Source organism: Sorex fumeus, unplaced genomic scaffold (genome assembly GCF_029834395.1).
Source record: "Sorex fumeus unplaced genomic scaffold, SorFum_2.1 ptg000115l, whole genome shotgun sequence".
NCBI lineage: Eukaryota > Metazoa > Chordata > Mammalia > Eulipotyphla > Soricidae > Sorex > Sorex fumeus.
In genome coordinates this window covers 14,547,004-14,561,179 of record NW_026606172.1, presented here as the reverse complement: position 1 = coordinate 14,561,179, position 14,176 = coordinate 14,547,004, and the positions used below count along the sequence as shown (strand labels likewise).

The following is a 14,176-nucleotide window of genomic DNA, read 5'->3' as shown; positions in this document are numbered from 1 at the left end:
TATTTATCTATCCAGAGGTGATGCAGCGATGTTGAAGTATCCAGCTACTATTGTGTTGCTAGAAATACCCTCCTTAAAATCTGTTAGTAGTTGTTTTAAGTATTTAGCTGGTCCCTCATTAGGTGCGCATAAATTTAAGAGTGTGATTTCTTCCTGTTTTACATATTCCTTGATAAATAGAAAATGGCCTTCACTGTCCTTTCTAATCTTTTTCAATCTGAAATTTATGCTGTCGGATACTAGTATGGCCACCCCAGCTTTTTTGAGGGAGCTGTTTGCTTTCAGGATTGCTTTAAAAATATGGAGCACTTCACGAATTTGCATGTCGTCCTTGGCAGAGGCCATGCTAATCTTCTCTATATTGTTCCAATTTTAGTAAATGTGCCGCTGAAGTGGGCACTTTATGAGTATTTTAAAGTTTAAATGTGTCTTCAGCAGAGCCTGGCAAGCTACCCGTGGTATATCCGATATGCCAAAAATAGTAACAATAATGAGCCTCATTTCCCTGACCCTGAAAGAGCCTCTAATATGGCAGGATTAGGAAAGATGAGTAAGAAGATGCTGCTAAAATCTCAGAACTGGGATGAATGTAGACATTACTGGCACCTGCTTGAGCAAATCAATGAACAACCGGACGTCAGTGATACGGTGATACAGTGAAATGTGTTCTACTGTGTAAAGACAATGTTATGAGAATGACTGTCCACAATAGTTGTAAAGTTCATTGCTTGTCCAGAAATTGCATCCAGTTCCTATATGGTTCACTGGGAGCAACTAACTACAAAGAAGCTTCTTTTAGACGAAGCTTCTGTGATGAAAATTACTGGTGAATATTAAAAAGAAATGTTGTAGTTGAGCTATGAACTCTGGGCTATTGATGAAATTACATGGACTCAACCTTAATATCTTTTCCATGAAGAAAATAGATGGCTAAACAGAAGAAGGCTTCCTTCATGACTTGCCAAACTGAGGGACGATGTAAAGCAAGTTCTTCAAGTATGAAACTCTGTCCTAGTAGAGCTTAGTAGAAACTCTGTCCTAGTAGAACTCTGTCCTAGTAGAGTTGGATGAGAAGTGGATGGCTAAAATTGCATTGACAAGTGGACATTTTTAGTCTTCTCAACAAACAACATTTTTCTTCAAGGGGGATAGCACAAGTATGTTTAGGTTGTGAAAAAAGATGACTGCATCACAAAAGCAGCTGACTCAGGAATAGCCAAGTACAAGAGGAAGATATAATTATGTTTCCACATTTGCGAGACTCTTTGATAGTTGCTGATGCAATGGAAAGTCATATTCAATGGAATTCAATATTTTAGTACGTTATCTCAAAAATTTAGTTATTGTTTGAGAATTAGTGTACTTGTAGAAATAATCTCTGCATTCATAATCCCTTCATGAAAGATGTCAACAATGTAAGCAATGCTTCAATTTTAGATATTAGAGGAAAAGTATCATCCATTTCTCAGTTACAAAGCTAGTAAACTGTTGATCCTGAGTTTGATAACCTATTTGTGAGAAGATTGCAGTTCTTCAGTGACAAAAGCTAAACAAAGAGATGGAATGAATGTCATAGTAACGTTTCATCTCTCTAAAACAATGTTTATCAGAGCTGGGATTAGCCCTAAGCACTATCAGGTATGACTTCCAGCTTCCCCACTCTACCTCCCAAAGTTATTATGCAAAATAATATTTAAAATGTAATTTTTTATTTCTGCCTCACCAGTCTGAAATATTTTCTCATTTGCACCATTAGGTAGGGGAAATATTAAAAATTACTGATTGATAATATGTGTATTATTAATAATATTATTATCAGCATTGATAATTGAAAATTGAGGGGTGAATTGAGAGGCTTGTGAATTAATTGATAAAAAAGATATATTAGTAAGAACTTGTTTTAATTATATGGATTTGCATAAGAGTTTCACAAAGAAATGAAACTCCAGGACACTCCCTAATGATTGAGTTTTATATTCTATCTAAGACTAAACAAAAGAAAAGATGTTTGTGTATTCTAGATGGAAAAGTAATGTTTCAGGAGGCAATGACAGGATATATAAGTAGGAATTGTCTTATTATACAGATAAGCATTTGTCTGTGCTTGCTTTGCATATGGTCAGTCAAAATTCAGTTTCTGGCATAGCATATAGTACCTTCAGCCACCCCAGGAGTGACCCCTGAGCAAAGAACTAGGAATATCCTATAAGCACTCTTAGGTGTGGTTCAAACTAACTGATAAATATAAATTGTCTCAGGTAAATAGAGTTGTCATGGCAATTAGTTAACTTCTTGGTATGGGTACATCCTCATAAATAAAAAACATATTTTAATGAAAAGTTTTTTTGAAGGGAGGAAAATATTATATTTTTAGCCAATGAATGGGGAAATAAAGAACTTTGGTATGTCCAAGGTTCTCAACTGCTCTCATTAGAATAAATCTGTATGCTAAAGAGGCATATTCTAGACTGGGTTTTCTAGTGCCCTTCAATTTTATTTTATAATTAACATATCATATCATAGGCATTTCTATAATATCACAATTATATATTCTTAATATTATTGTAATGGTGATATAAAATTTTGTTAGAAATCACCATTAATCTATAATAAAATAGAATTTTACTTTTGCTCTCATCGTGACTTTACACTTCATTCAGTATGGGCTATATTTTCCTTGCCCCAAATGAAAATTCAGGTAGTGGGCCTGAGAGATAACACAAGCATTTAATGTGTTTGTCTTCCATGTGACTTACCATAGTTTGATCTATAGCATGGCAAGATTCTCAGTGAACTACTAGGTATGATCCAAGACCCTTAGACCCTAACAAAGAAAATTTAGGAAGGAATATTGATTTACTTTCTTTTGCACTCTTAAGGGGCTGACACTTGATCAGAGAGATAGGTCAACAGACTGAGGACATACTAATCATTCTTCATGTGTGAGACTACTAGGTTTGCTCCCCACCACAGCATGACTATCTGAGCATCGCAGGACCAACCCTGCTGGGCTTTACCCTCAATATACTGACATAGAATTCACTCTCACTTTAAATCATATTTTCAAATATAACTTTGTAATTTCTATTCAAAATTCTTAGTCCAATTTTTGTACTTAAACATTTCTCTTGGACATTGAAACTGATTGTGTTCAAAACACAATGAACAAAGAAGAGAAGAGAAAACTTTGCTGCCTTTTCTGTACCTTATTTTTGCATCTAGATCATCAGGGTTTCGTTTGTTTGTTTTGGTGGGGGAATTGTCACACCTGGCGGTACTCAGAGGTTTCTCTTGGGTCTGAACTCATTGTTTGGGGGAACATATGAGATGCTGGAGATTGAACTCAGGTTAGCTGTGTGCAAGGGAAACTCCTTAGCTGCTCTCTGGCCCCCTGATCCACTTCTTTAACCATAAATTCTCCAACTGATGCCGGTTAGCAGGTGTAGAAAGGTTGAAAACTTAGTCTACTATTGCTGCTCTGCAGACAGGTATACAGGAAAATTGCTTGTTTGTAGATGTAGCTAGATTGAAGTATGTTGGTTTAGAAGTAGGTTCAAGATCATGAATATGTGGCATCTGAGTTCTATAACAGTCGGTAAGATGCTTATCTTGCACTTACTTCAATCTTTGGCATCCCTCAAGGTCCCCTGAAACCCTCTGGGAGTGATTCCTGAATGCAGAGCCAGGAGTAACTCCTGAGTATCTCCAGGTATGGCACCCAAACAAGGAAAAAAAATTATTTTTTTAATTTGAAAGAGTAGCACAATCTGTAGCACTGTCCTCCCATTGTTCATCGATTTGCTCGAGCAGACAAGAGTACAATAATAAATTAGTTTTATGGACCTTAAGGTGAACTCAGCTTAAATTTTGTTGCTTTCTTATAAGTTTACATTTGAAAATTACTTTGATGTTTTTTTTACAACCTGAATATTTATAACCATCAAAAATCACAGGTTCTTTCAAAGAAGAAATCCGAATGGCAAAAAAGCACATGAGAAAATGCTCTACATCATTAATCATCAGGGAGATGCAGATCAAAACCACAATGAGATACCATCTCACACCTCAGAGACTGGCCCACATTCAAAAGAACAAAAGCAACCGATGCTGGCGTGGATGTGGCGAGAAAGGGACACTCCTTCACTGTTGGTGGGAATGTCCACTGGTTCAGCCCTTCTGGAAAACAGTATGGACAATTCTCAAAAAATTAGAAATTGAGCTCCCATTTGACCCAGCAATACCACTCCTGGGAATATATCCCAGAGAGGCAAAAATGTATAGTCGAAGTGACATCTGCACTTGTTTGTTCATTGCAGCACTCTTTACAATAGCCAGAAACTGGAAGAAACCTGAATGCCCAAGAACAGATGACTGGTTAAAGATACTTTGGTACATCTACACAATGGAGTACTATGTAGCTGTTAGAAAAGATGAAGTCATGAAATTTACATACAAGTGGTACAATATGGAAAGTATCATGCTAAGCGAAATGAGTCAGAAAGAGAGGGATAGACATAGAAAGATTGCATTCATCTGGGGGATATAAAGTAATAAAGTATGAGATTAATACCCAAGAATAGCTGAGATCAGCACCAGGAGGATTACTCCATAACTTAGAGGCCAGCCGGGTATCCTAGAGAAAAGGGCAGCTCAGATAGAGAAGGGAGCACCAAATAAAGGATGTTTGGAGGATCCTCCCAGGAGGGGAGATGCATGTCGAAAGTAGACTATGGACTGAACATGTTTGCCACTCAATGCCTCTTTTGCAGACCACAACACCCAAAAGGAGAGAGAGAACACAGGGGATTGCCCTGCCACAGAGACAGGGGGGGAAGGGGGGATGGGGGTGGGGGGATATTATCCATGGTGGTGGAAAATGGGCACTGGTGGAGGGATGGGTATCTGATCATTGTATAATCGAAAGCCAAGCACAAATAATTGTAAATCTACAACTGTAAAAAAAAAATAAATAAAGGGAAAAAATAAAAAAAAATCACAGGTTCTAGTAAACAGAAAAAGAGTGGCTTTATTGGAACAAAAGTAAATTGAAAAAGAGTGGATTTATTGGCACTTACATAATTCAGGAAGCATAGCTAAACATCACAAGAATAGAGCAAGTTTCAAAGAGAAAAACTGGAGCTCTGGTTTCATCCCTGAGAAAATCTGGGTAAAGTAACAGGGCAGGAGTAAGGCAGTAAGTAGGTCTTTTTTTTTCTCTTAGAAAACACATGAGTGTTTATGTGGAAATGGTGGTATGTACCAATGAGGAAGGTATGAGGTGCATGCATCACATGTAAAGAAAATGGTGGCATAATGTTCTGGAGATGTTTTTCATATAGTAGTGACAGCAGAGCCTGGAAGCTACCCAAGGGAGCATTCGATATACCAAAAACAGTAACAATAACAGGTCTCATTCCCCTGACCCTCAAAGAGCCGACAATATGGCTGCATTAGGAAAGACGAGTAAGGAGAGGCTGCTAAAATCTCAGGGCTGGCACGAGTGGAGACGTTACTGGCACCCGCTAGAGTAAATCAATGAACAATGGAATGACTGTGATACAGTGATACAGTGAATGAGGGCTGTACTATGTTGTTTCATTGACTGAGGGAGGCTTCTGGCTTTAGTCTTCTGCCATCTTGCAAATACAAGAGTATTCATAAGGCTCTGTATTCTCTCAATCAAAGTGAAACAAATGTAGCAAGTTGGCTTCTCTATGAGAAGGGTTGTTGTATCCTCCAAACTCCAAGTTTGATATTGCTTTCTTAACTCCAGAAAATGCTTAGTCCTTCCAATCTTTGAGGGAAAGTAAAGGACACAATGTTGTAGCCCATTATTATTTGAGAACCATTATTTGCAGCTACTTTCTCAGTCCTAGGGTTTTTGAAGGACCTTGTGGTAGTAATTCTAGATATTCTGTTAGAAAAATCTAAGATCAAGTTCTCTCACTTATGTGACAAATTTGGTTCCTGGGAATCAATTGTGTATTTCTTGTGCTAATATAGTAAACTTTTGGAGGACTAAATGATTTCACTCTAATTGTAGGTTTCTGGTTCCATCTCCAATAACTTGGTGCCTTTATATTTTTCATGAGAATGACTTATAGTCAATACATGAGCACATAACATTATTACATAACTGGCAATGTGTGGGGAATTTGTTTTAATCCTCAACATCTATCATATTCATAGTCAATTTTATTTTTAGATAACAATTGGTGGCTGAAAGCAATGTTGATAATCAAACAATCACATGCAAGAACACTAAAACATTCATTCTTGTGTCTTCTGCTATTATCAAGAAAGTATTTCCCGGATGCTTATAAGTCAATTTCTCTTCATGACTTAAGAAGTCAGAAATTGGCACTAAAATCGCTACTTCTTAATTAAATAGGTATGAGATGTACTCATGAATGAAGATTAAATAATGGATCAAAATGGTTATTTGCTGTGGAAGAAATAAGGTGATACTGAAATAAACATCATTTCATGCTCCAATCTTCGATTTTTTTCTTTGCACAAAATATACAGGCATAGCACTATCATATAGTCTGCATGTGAAAACAAAATAGATTCTACAATTAATAAAACTTTTCAGCATTTTGACTGATACATTGCATCCACTTGATAAATGCTAGTTTCCATACATTGAAAGACACATATTTTATTTGTCCATATCTACTGCCTAATTAATAATCAGAAGAGAATGAAAAGATCAGGAGTGAAGGGAATACAAAAAAGAAAGCATCTTTTTTGTATTTATTTGTTTGTTGTTCCTAATTTGAGAGTAAAATATATTGTCACTGTTACACAGATCAGAATAGAGTTATTTGCATTGAACAGAAAAGATTACTGCTAATCTGCAGATTTTCTGAGGCAGGCATATCATCATTTTCCTACTGTTGAAATAACTTGTTTTAGTGATTGTACTTAAAGTTCCTGAAATAACTATTTCTTTGTTGCAAATAAATATCATCTTCATTTCTCTTTGAAGTAAACAGGTAAATATTTCTGCTTGCTTCAATAATTATTGAAAAATTCAAGAACAAGAGTAGAAAGCACATCTTAAGTTCACATTAATTGATAAATTATGTATACATTCAATTGCTTTTTATAGAATCCCAAAGAAAACTGACTTAGTTGATATGTCTATGATTTGTAAATATCAGAATGCATATTATAAGCTAAAAAATTCATATGGAGATGAACAAAGTTACATAAAAAATTTGGAGGCAATATATCTTTGAAAGAGTAATTTGATAATAGGCTTTAACATTAATGAAATAATTCACATGTTTAGATATATAAATTTTTATCACTATATGTATTAAGCTTTAATGACATATCTGTATTTTATTAAGAACAATATGAAAAACCTTAGTAGCATGAACAACATAAACAATGCTTTGGCCTCTTGGAATTATACACCATTTATGTACTGCTTCCCTTAGAAAGTTAACTGATTTGTTTATGGTTGACACCTCACGTTGCTCAGAGCAACATGGTTTTGTTCTCAGGTGATGCTCAGGGGAACATAAGTTGTGCTTGGGATCCAACCCAGGTTAACCACTTGCAGTGAAAGGTCCCTTATCTTCGTCCTTTATCTCTGGCCTCTAGACAAACATTATTAAATACCTAAGTCTTTGACTACATTTTTTATGTCTCTAGATTGACTTCCGACCTTCCAAAAATCACAGAATTCAGCTGATATTTGCTAAAAATTGGGTGAAAATTTATTGGAGAGCAAATTATTCATGTATTCTCAACATATCTCAATGGTTACTCATTATTTATAAAATTATTATTTATAAAATTATTTATAAAGGTTACTCAAAATTTATCACTTGATCACTTCACATCCTGTTACTCATCAATTTGCTCAAGCAGGGGCCAGCAACATCTCCATTCTTCCCCGTCATGTGCTAGTGTAGCCCAATGGCATCTGCTCAATCCAGGAACACAAACTTTTCATTCAGGGTCTTGACGAAGAAGACTGACCATCTCGTAGGTGGGCGGCCATGCCATATTTTGACGTCCCATGGAATCCAGTCAGTAACAGCTCTAGTCCAGTGTTCATCTCCAAATGCATTACATGTTCATCTCATTTAATTAGAGATGCCTTTAGACAGCATTCCTGATTCTCAATCATTGATGAAGGTCAGAACTTCAGAACTCCAGAATCCTTTTCTCACTGGAGTGAAACATGATTCTCCAAGCATAGCTCTTTCGATTATTCTTTGGGAGACCTGAATAGTGTTCTCACCTTGTTTTCATAGAGCCCTGGTCTCTGAGGCATGTGTTAATGCTGGAAGAAAGGTAGAGTCAAAGAGATGTTCCTGGAGCTGGAGGTTCTACATCCTCTTAGCTATTTTTTTTTTTTACAAATTTTGTATTTGTATTAAAAAACAGTAGTTGGCGAAGGACAGGCGGGCATTATGAATACTTTTCCCGGCTTCTGCCGCATCTACCAGCACTTCTGCTCTTCTCATTTTGAGGTCTTCCTTGATCGCATCTCTGCACTGCTTTGCGAGTTCGGACGTTAGCTTGCGGTTGCCTGGGGCATGCGCCAAACCACGTTGGCGAATAAGCTCAAGAGTTTTCGAAGACAGGCATTTTTTTTGTGGCTATCTCTCTCTTAGCGTTCCTCGCACAACCATGGAGGTGCTGAACCAGTCGATCGTATACCTCATCAATGCTGTCAACAATGGAATCTTCCCATGTTGCTGCAATAGTGCCAAAGAGCTCCAGGTTGGTGGTCATTCTGGGAGTTCATAACGCCTGCCTATCCTTCGCCAACCACAAGACCAAGATGACTGCCCTCCGACGTCCTGATGGATCTATCACATCCTCCAGAATGGCAATGGAGAAGATTATCCATGACTTCTACTCAAATCTCTTCGATAGCCATGTCCACTTGCCGACATACCAAATTCCACAGGATGGATATGTCTTTCCCAACGTTCTCCCTTCCGAAATTCGACACACCATTTCATCGTTAAAGAAACGAACAGCACCCGGTCCAGACAAGGTCAGACCTGAACACCTGAAGAACCTGCCGTCAGTACTCATCAATACACTGGCTCGGCTCTTCACACGCTACCTGTTTGAATGCAAGGTTCCATCCCAATGGAAAACTAGCAGGACTGTACTACTGTTCAAAAAGGGAGACATCCATGACATCCATGATATTGGCAACTATCACCCGATCTGCCCGTTGTCTGTCATCTACAAGCTGCTCACTCGAGTCATACTACATAGGATTGGCAGAACACTAGATGAAGGACAACCATGCGAGCAAGCCAGGTTCCGCAAAGGATTCAGCACCATCAACTATATCCACATGATAACCAAGCTCATTGAAGTTTCTCGGGAGTTCAAGATGCCGCTCTGTCTAATGTTCATTGATTTAAAGAAGGCCTTTGATTCTGTTGAGACTGAAGCGATCATTGAAGCCCTAGCCAATCAGGGCATTCAAGCCCAATACATCAAGATCCTCCGTGAGCTGTATTGCGGATTCACTACCAGGATCTCACCATTCTACAAAGAAGTAATCATTGATGTCAAGAGAGGGGTTCGGCAGGGTGATACCATTTCACCGAAACTCTTCAGTGCCACCCTTGAGAACATCATGCAACGACGAGAATGGGAAGGAATGGGAGTGAAGATAGATGGTCGGCAACTACACCACCTCCGCTTTGCTGATGACATTGTTTTAATAACACCAAACATCAGCCAAGCGGCACAAATGCTGGCCGACTTTGACCGTGAGTGTGGAAAGGTAGGACTACAGCTGAATCTTACAAAGACAATGTTTATGAGAAACAGCCTCGTTCCTGACTCCCCATTCACTCTCAACGGAAAGAGCATCTCCGAATGCAACAGCTATGTGTACCTAGGTCGAGAAGACAACATGACAAATGACCTAGCACCCGAGCTGTGCAGGAGGAAGAGAGAGGCTTGGAACGCCTTTAAGAGCATCGAAGAAATAGATAAGAGGACAAAAAACCTCCGGCTCTGGGCACATCTCTTTGATTCCACTGTTCTTCCTGCATTAACATATGCCTCAGAGACCTGGGCCCTATGCAAACAAGATGAGAATGCTATTCAGGTCTCCCAAAGAAGAATAGAAAGAGCTATTCTTGGAATATCACGTTTCACTCAAATGAGAGAAAGAATCCGGAGTTCTGACATCCGTTGACGATCAAGAATCAGGGACGCTGCCTCATTTGCCAAGGTGTCAAAAATCAGATGGGCTGGTCACGTAATGAGATTTAAAGACGAACGCTGGACTAGAGCTGTTACTGACTGGATTCCACGGGATGTCAAAAGACTGTATGGCTGCCCACCTACCAGATGGTCAGAGTTCTTCATCAAGATCATGAAGGATTGGTTTGAGGCTCTTCATGTCCCTAGAGCGAATAGATGCCATTGGGCTACACTAGCACAAGACAGGGACAAATGGAGACATTACTGGCGCCCGCTCGAGCAAATTGCCGATTAACGGGAACTTAAGTGATTAAGTGATAAGTGATTTAAAAACAGTAAATACAATATTTATATTAAAAAAACACTGAAAACAATGAGATATATTTTCAACTAGTAGAAGCTCCCAAATTTTACATCTTTTGTTCAGAAACACAACAATAATTTAACTCAAACTGAGCTATAAGAAACACACCATAACATTATTATAATTCCATGAGGATTGGGAGGAATTTTACTTAGGAACAAAAAAAGGAAATTAGCATAAAACCCAGGAGGTTATGATACATATGCAAGACCCTGGTTTGATCACCAGAACGGCATGTCACCCGCGTACTTCCTGCCCTGATATAAAGGTGAACCCACCTTGTTGGCACTATACAACCTGAACAATACAGCATCACTGGACTTTAGCACAGAAGCATCCAGTCTAGCTGGCCAGGTATCACAGGGAGTGGCCCCAGACCACTTGAATATTGTTTGAAATGTCTCTGAAAAAGTTGCATTAAAATTTATTAACAAATAAATAAAATATGTGATATCATATTAAACCTCTGCTGTAGATAAAATAAAATGTACCCGCACTACCCAGATGCCGCCAAGCTCTAGGTCACTTTCTAGACACTAAAGCTGAGCCTCATGCATGAGAGAAGTCCCACAGAATGAGGTAAGCGAAACTCTGTGACCTTGGACTCCAGGCTCAATGGAACCTAGAAATAGATCCTCTGCCTGCTTCCACCAATCTCATCATAAGACACTTCATACCCATCTTCCAAGATTACCACACCAAATCTGATGGGATTCAAATATAGTATGAAACATGGGAACTCCTATAAGAATGATTAGAGGCCACTCTAAAAGCCTCCATCCTTCTCAGAGAGACTGGCAAGCTATCAAGAATATTCCGCCCTCATGGTAGAGCCTGGCAAGCTATGTGTGGCGTATTAAATATGCGCAAAACAGTAAAAACAATGGGTTTCATTCCCCTCACTCTGAAAGAGCCCCAATACAGCTGCATTAAGAAAGATGAGTAAGGAGAGGTGCATAAAATCACAGGGCCAAACTAGGCTGCCAAAATGAAGAAGGACTAAAATGATTTTCTGTATTTTCAATGCACGTATGCTGGTATTGGAAGCATCCATCGAAGACCTGAAGGTGCAAGCACAGAAGATCAAGTACGAAATCATTGGTCTGACAGAGATGAGAAGGCATCAACTACATCACGCCACTATTGACAATGGAGAAGAACTGCTCCTCGGAACATGCAACAAAAGAGGAATTGGTGGCGTCCTTGTCCTCATCAACATGAACTTGGATATCAGCATTGATTTATTCGAATGCCTAACATCTCGAATTAGATGTCTACACTTGAATAGATGTGGCTAACTGTCGGCAGTTTCTATCTTTGCTATCTTAGCCGTCTACTCACCAATATCCAATTACGATGAAGAAGAAATTGAGAAGTTCTACATGGAGCTGGAGAAGTTCTATAAAAAAAAACCTTCTGTAAGACCATTGTTGATGATTTTAATGCCAAGATAGGAACGAGAAGATCACCCAGAGAACTCCATATCAGGACCCATGGCCAAGAATGGAACGAAAAGGAAGAGAGCCTGTCTGAGTTTATCATGTCGACCAAGACCATTCATGGTAACTCACAGTTCCAGAAGTCTGAATCTGAATGCTGGACATGGGAGTCTCCCGGTGGATAGTTCCACAACAAAACTAATGACATCATAGTCAATCGATGGTTTTGCCTGACTGATGTTGTGTTCTCCCAAACTTCCAAACGGCATCAGACTACCATCTCCTTCATGTAAAACTCTACTTCATGGAGCAGGGAGAAAAGGCTGCAAAGTTTAAGAAGAGAACTCCCAGACCACCAACTGGGAGCTCATTGGCACTATTGCAGCAACATGGGAAGATGCCTTGGTAGACAGCATCAACGAAGAATAAGATTGACTGGTTCAGTATCTCCATGATTGTTTGAAAAACACCGAGGGAGAGAAAGCACAAAAATACACCTGTCTTTGGAAACTCTCAAGCTCATTTGCCACTGTGGCTTGCATGAGCCTCAGGCAACTGCAAGCGAATGTCCAAGATCGCAAAGCAGTGCAGAGAAGCGATAAAGGAAGACCTGAAAGAGAGAAGAGCAGCAGTGCTGGCCAATGCAGTAGCAGCCGGGAAAAATATTCACAACACCTGCTTGTCCTTCATCAACAACAAGACTAAAATGACTGCCCTCCAATATCCTGATGGATCTCTCACATCTTCCAGAGTGCAATGGAGAAGATTATCCATGACTTCTACCCAGATATCTTCAATAGCCACATCCAACTGCCCACATTCCAAAGGATGGATATTTGATTCCCAACATTCTACCTTCCAAAATCCGACACACCATCTCGTCGGTAAAGAAGCGAACAACACCTGGTCCAGACAAGGTCAGATCTAAACACCTGAAGAATCTGCCATCAGTACTCGTTAATACACTTGCTCGGCTCTTTACACGCTACCTGTCTGAATGCAAGGTTCTGTCCCAATGGAAAATCAGCAGGAGTGTTCTAGTGTACATGAAGGGAGACATCCACGACATTGGCAACTATCACCCGATCTGCCTGTTGTCCATCATCTACAAGCTGTTCACTCAAGTCATCTCGAATAGGATTGGCAGAACACTAGATGAAGGACAACCATGTGAGCAAGCAGGTTTCCAAAAAGGATTCAGCACGATGGACCATATCCACACGATAACCAAGTTCATTGAAGTTTCTTGGGAGTTCAAGATTCCGCTCTTTCTAACGTTCATTCATTTAAAGAAGGCCTTTGATTCTGTTGAAACTGAAGTGGTCATCGAAACCCTTCGCTAAACAGAGCATTCAAACTCAATACATCAGGATCCTCCATGAGCTGTATTATAGATTTATCACCAGGATCTCACCATTCTACAAGGAAGTGATCATCAACGTCAAGAGAGGGGTTGAGCAGCGTTATACCATTTAACAGAAACTCTTCAGTGTCACCCTCGAGAATGTCATGCGATGATTGGAATGGGAAGGAATGAAGATAGATCATCGGCAACTACACCACCTCCGCTTCACTGATGAAACCATTCTAATAACACCAACATTAGCCATGCGGCACGAATACTGGCTGACTTCCACCATGAGTGTGGAAAAATTGGACTGCAGCTGAATCTCCCGAAGACAATGTTTATGAAAAATGAACTAGTTCCTGACATTCCATTTGCTCTCAATGGAATTAACATCTCCAAATGCAGCAGTTATGTGTACCTATGTTGAGAACTCAACATGACAAATGATCTGGCACCTGAGCTGCTCAGGAGGAAGAGAGCAGTGAGGAAAGCCTTCAAAAATGTCAAAGAAATAGCTAAGAGGACAAAGAAACTACAGCTCTGGGCACATCTCTTCGATTCCATCTTTCTCCCTGCACTAAGATATACCTCAGAGACAGACCTGGGCCCTGCAAAAATAGGATGAGAATGCTATTCAGGTCACCCAGAAAGAAATTGAAAGAACTATGCTTGAAGAAGTATCACGCTTCACTCAAGTGAGAGAAGGAATCTGGAGTTCCGACCTCTGTCAAAGATCGAGAATAAGGAATGCTGTCTCATTTGCCAAGGCATCTAAAAGCATATGGGCTGGTCATGTAATGTGACTTGAAGACGACTGCTGGA

General features: G+C 39.4%; 1 non-coding gene across 1 annotated transcript; it reads right to left on the bottom strand.

The window, feature by feature from the left end:
* Nucleotides 1-294: 294 nt before the first annotated feature.
* On the bottom strand, nucleotides 295-400 carry LOC130043215 (U6 spliceosomal RNA). Its single transcript, XR_008795341.1, has one exon. It is a non-coding gene; the product is annotated as a U6 spliceosomal RNA (small nuclear RNA).
* Between the last annotated feature and the right edge of the window lie 13,776 nt (nucleotides 401-14,176).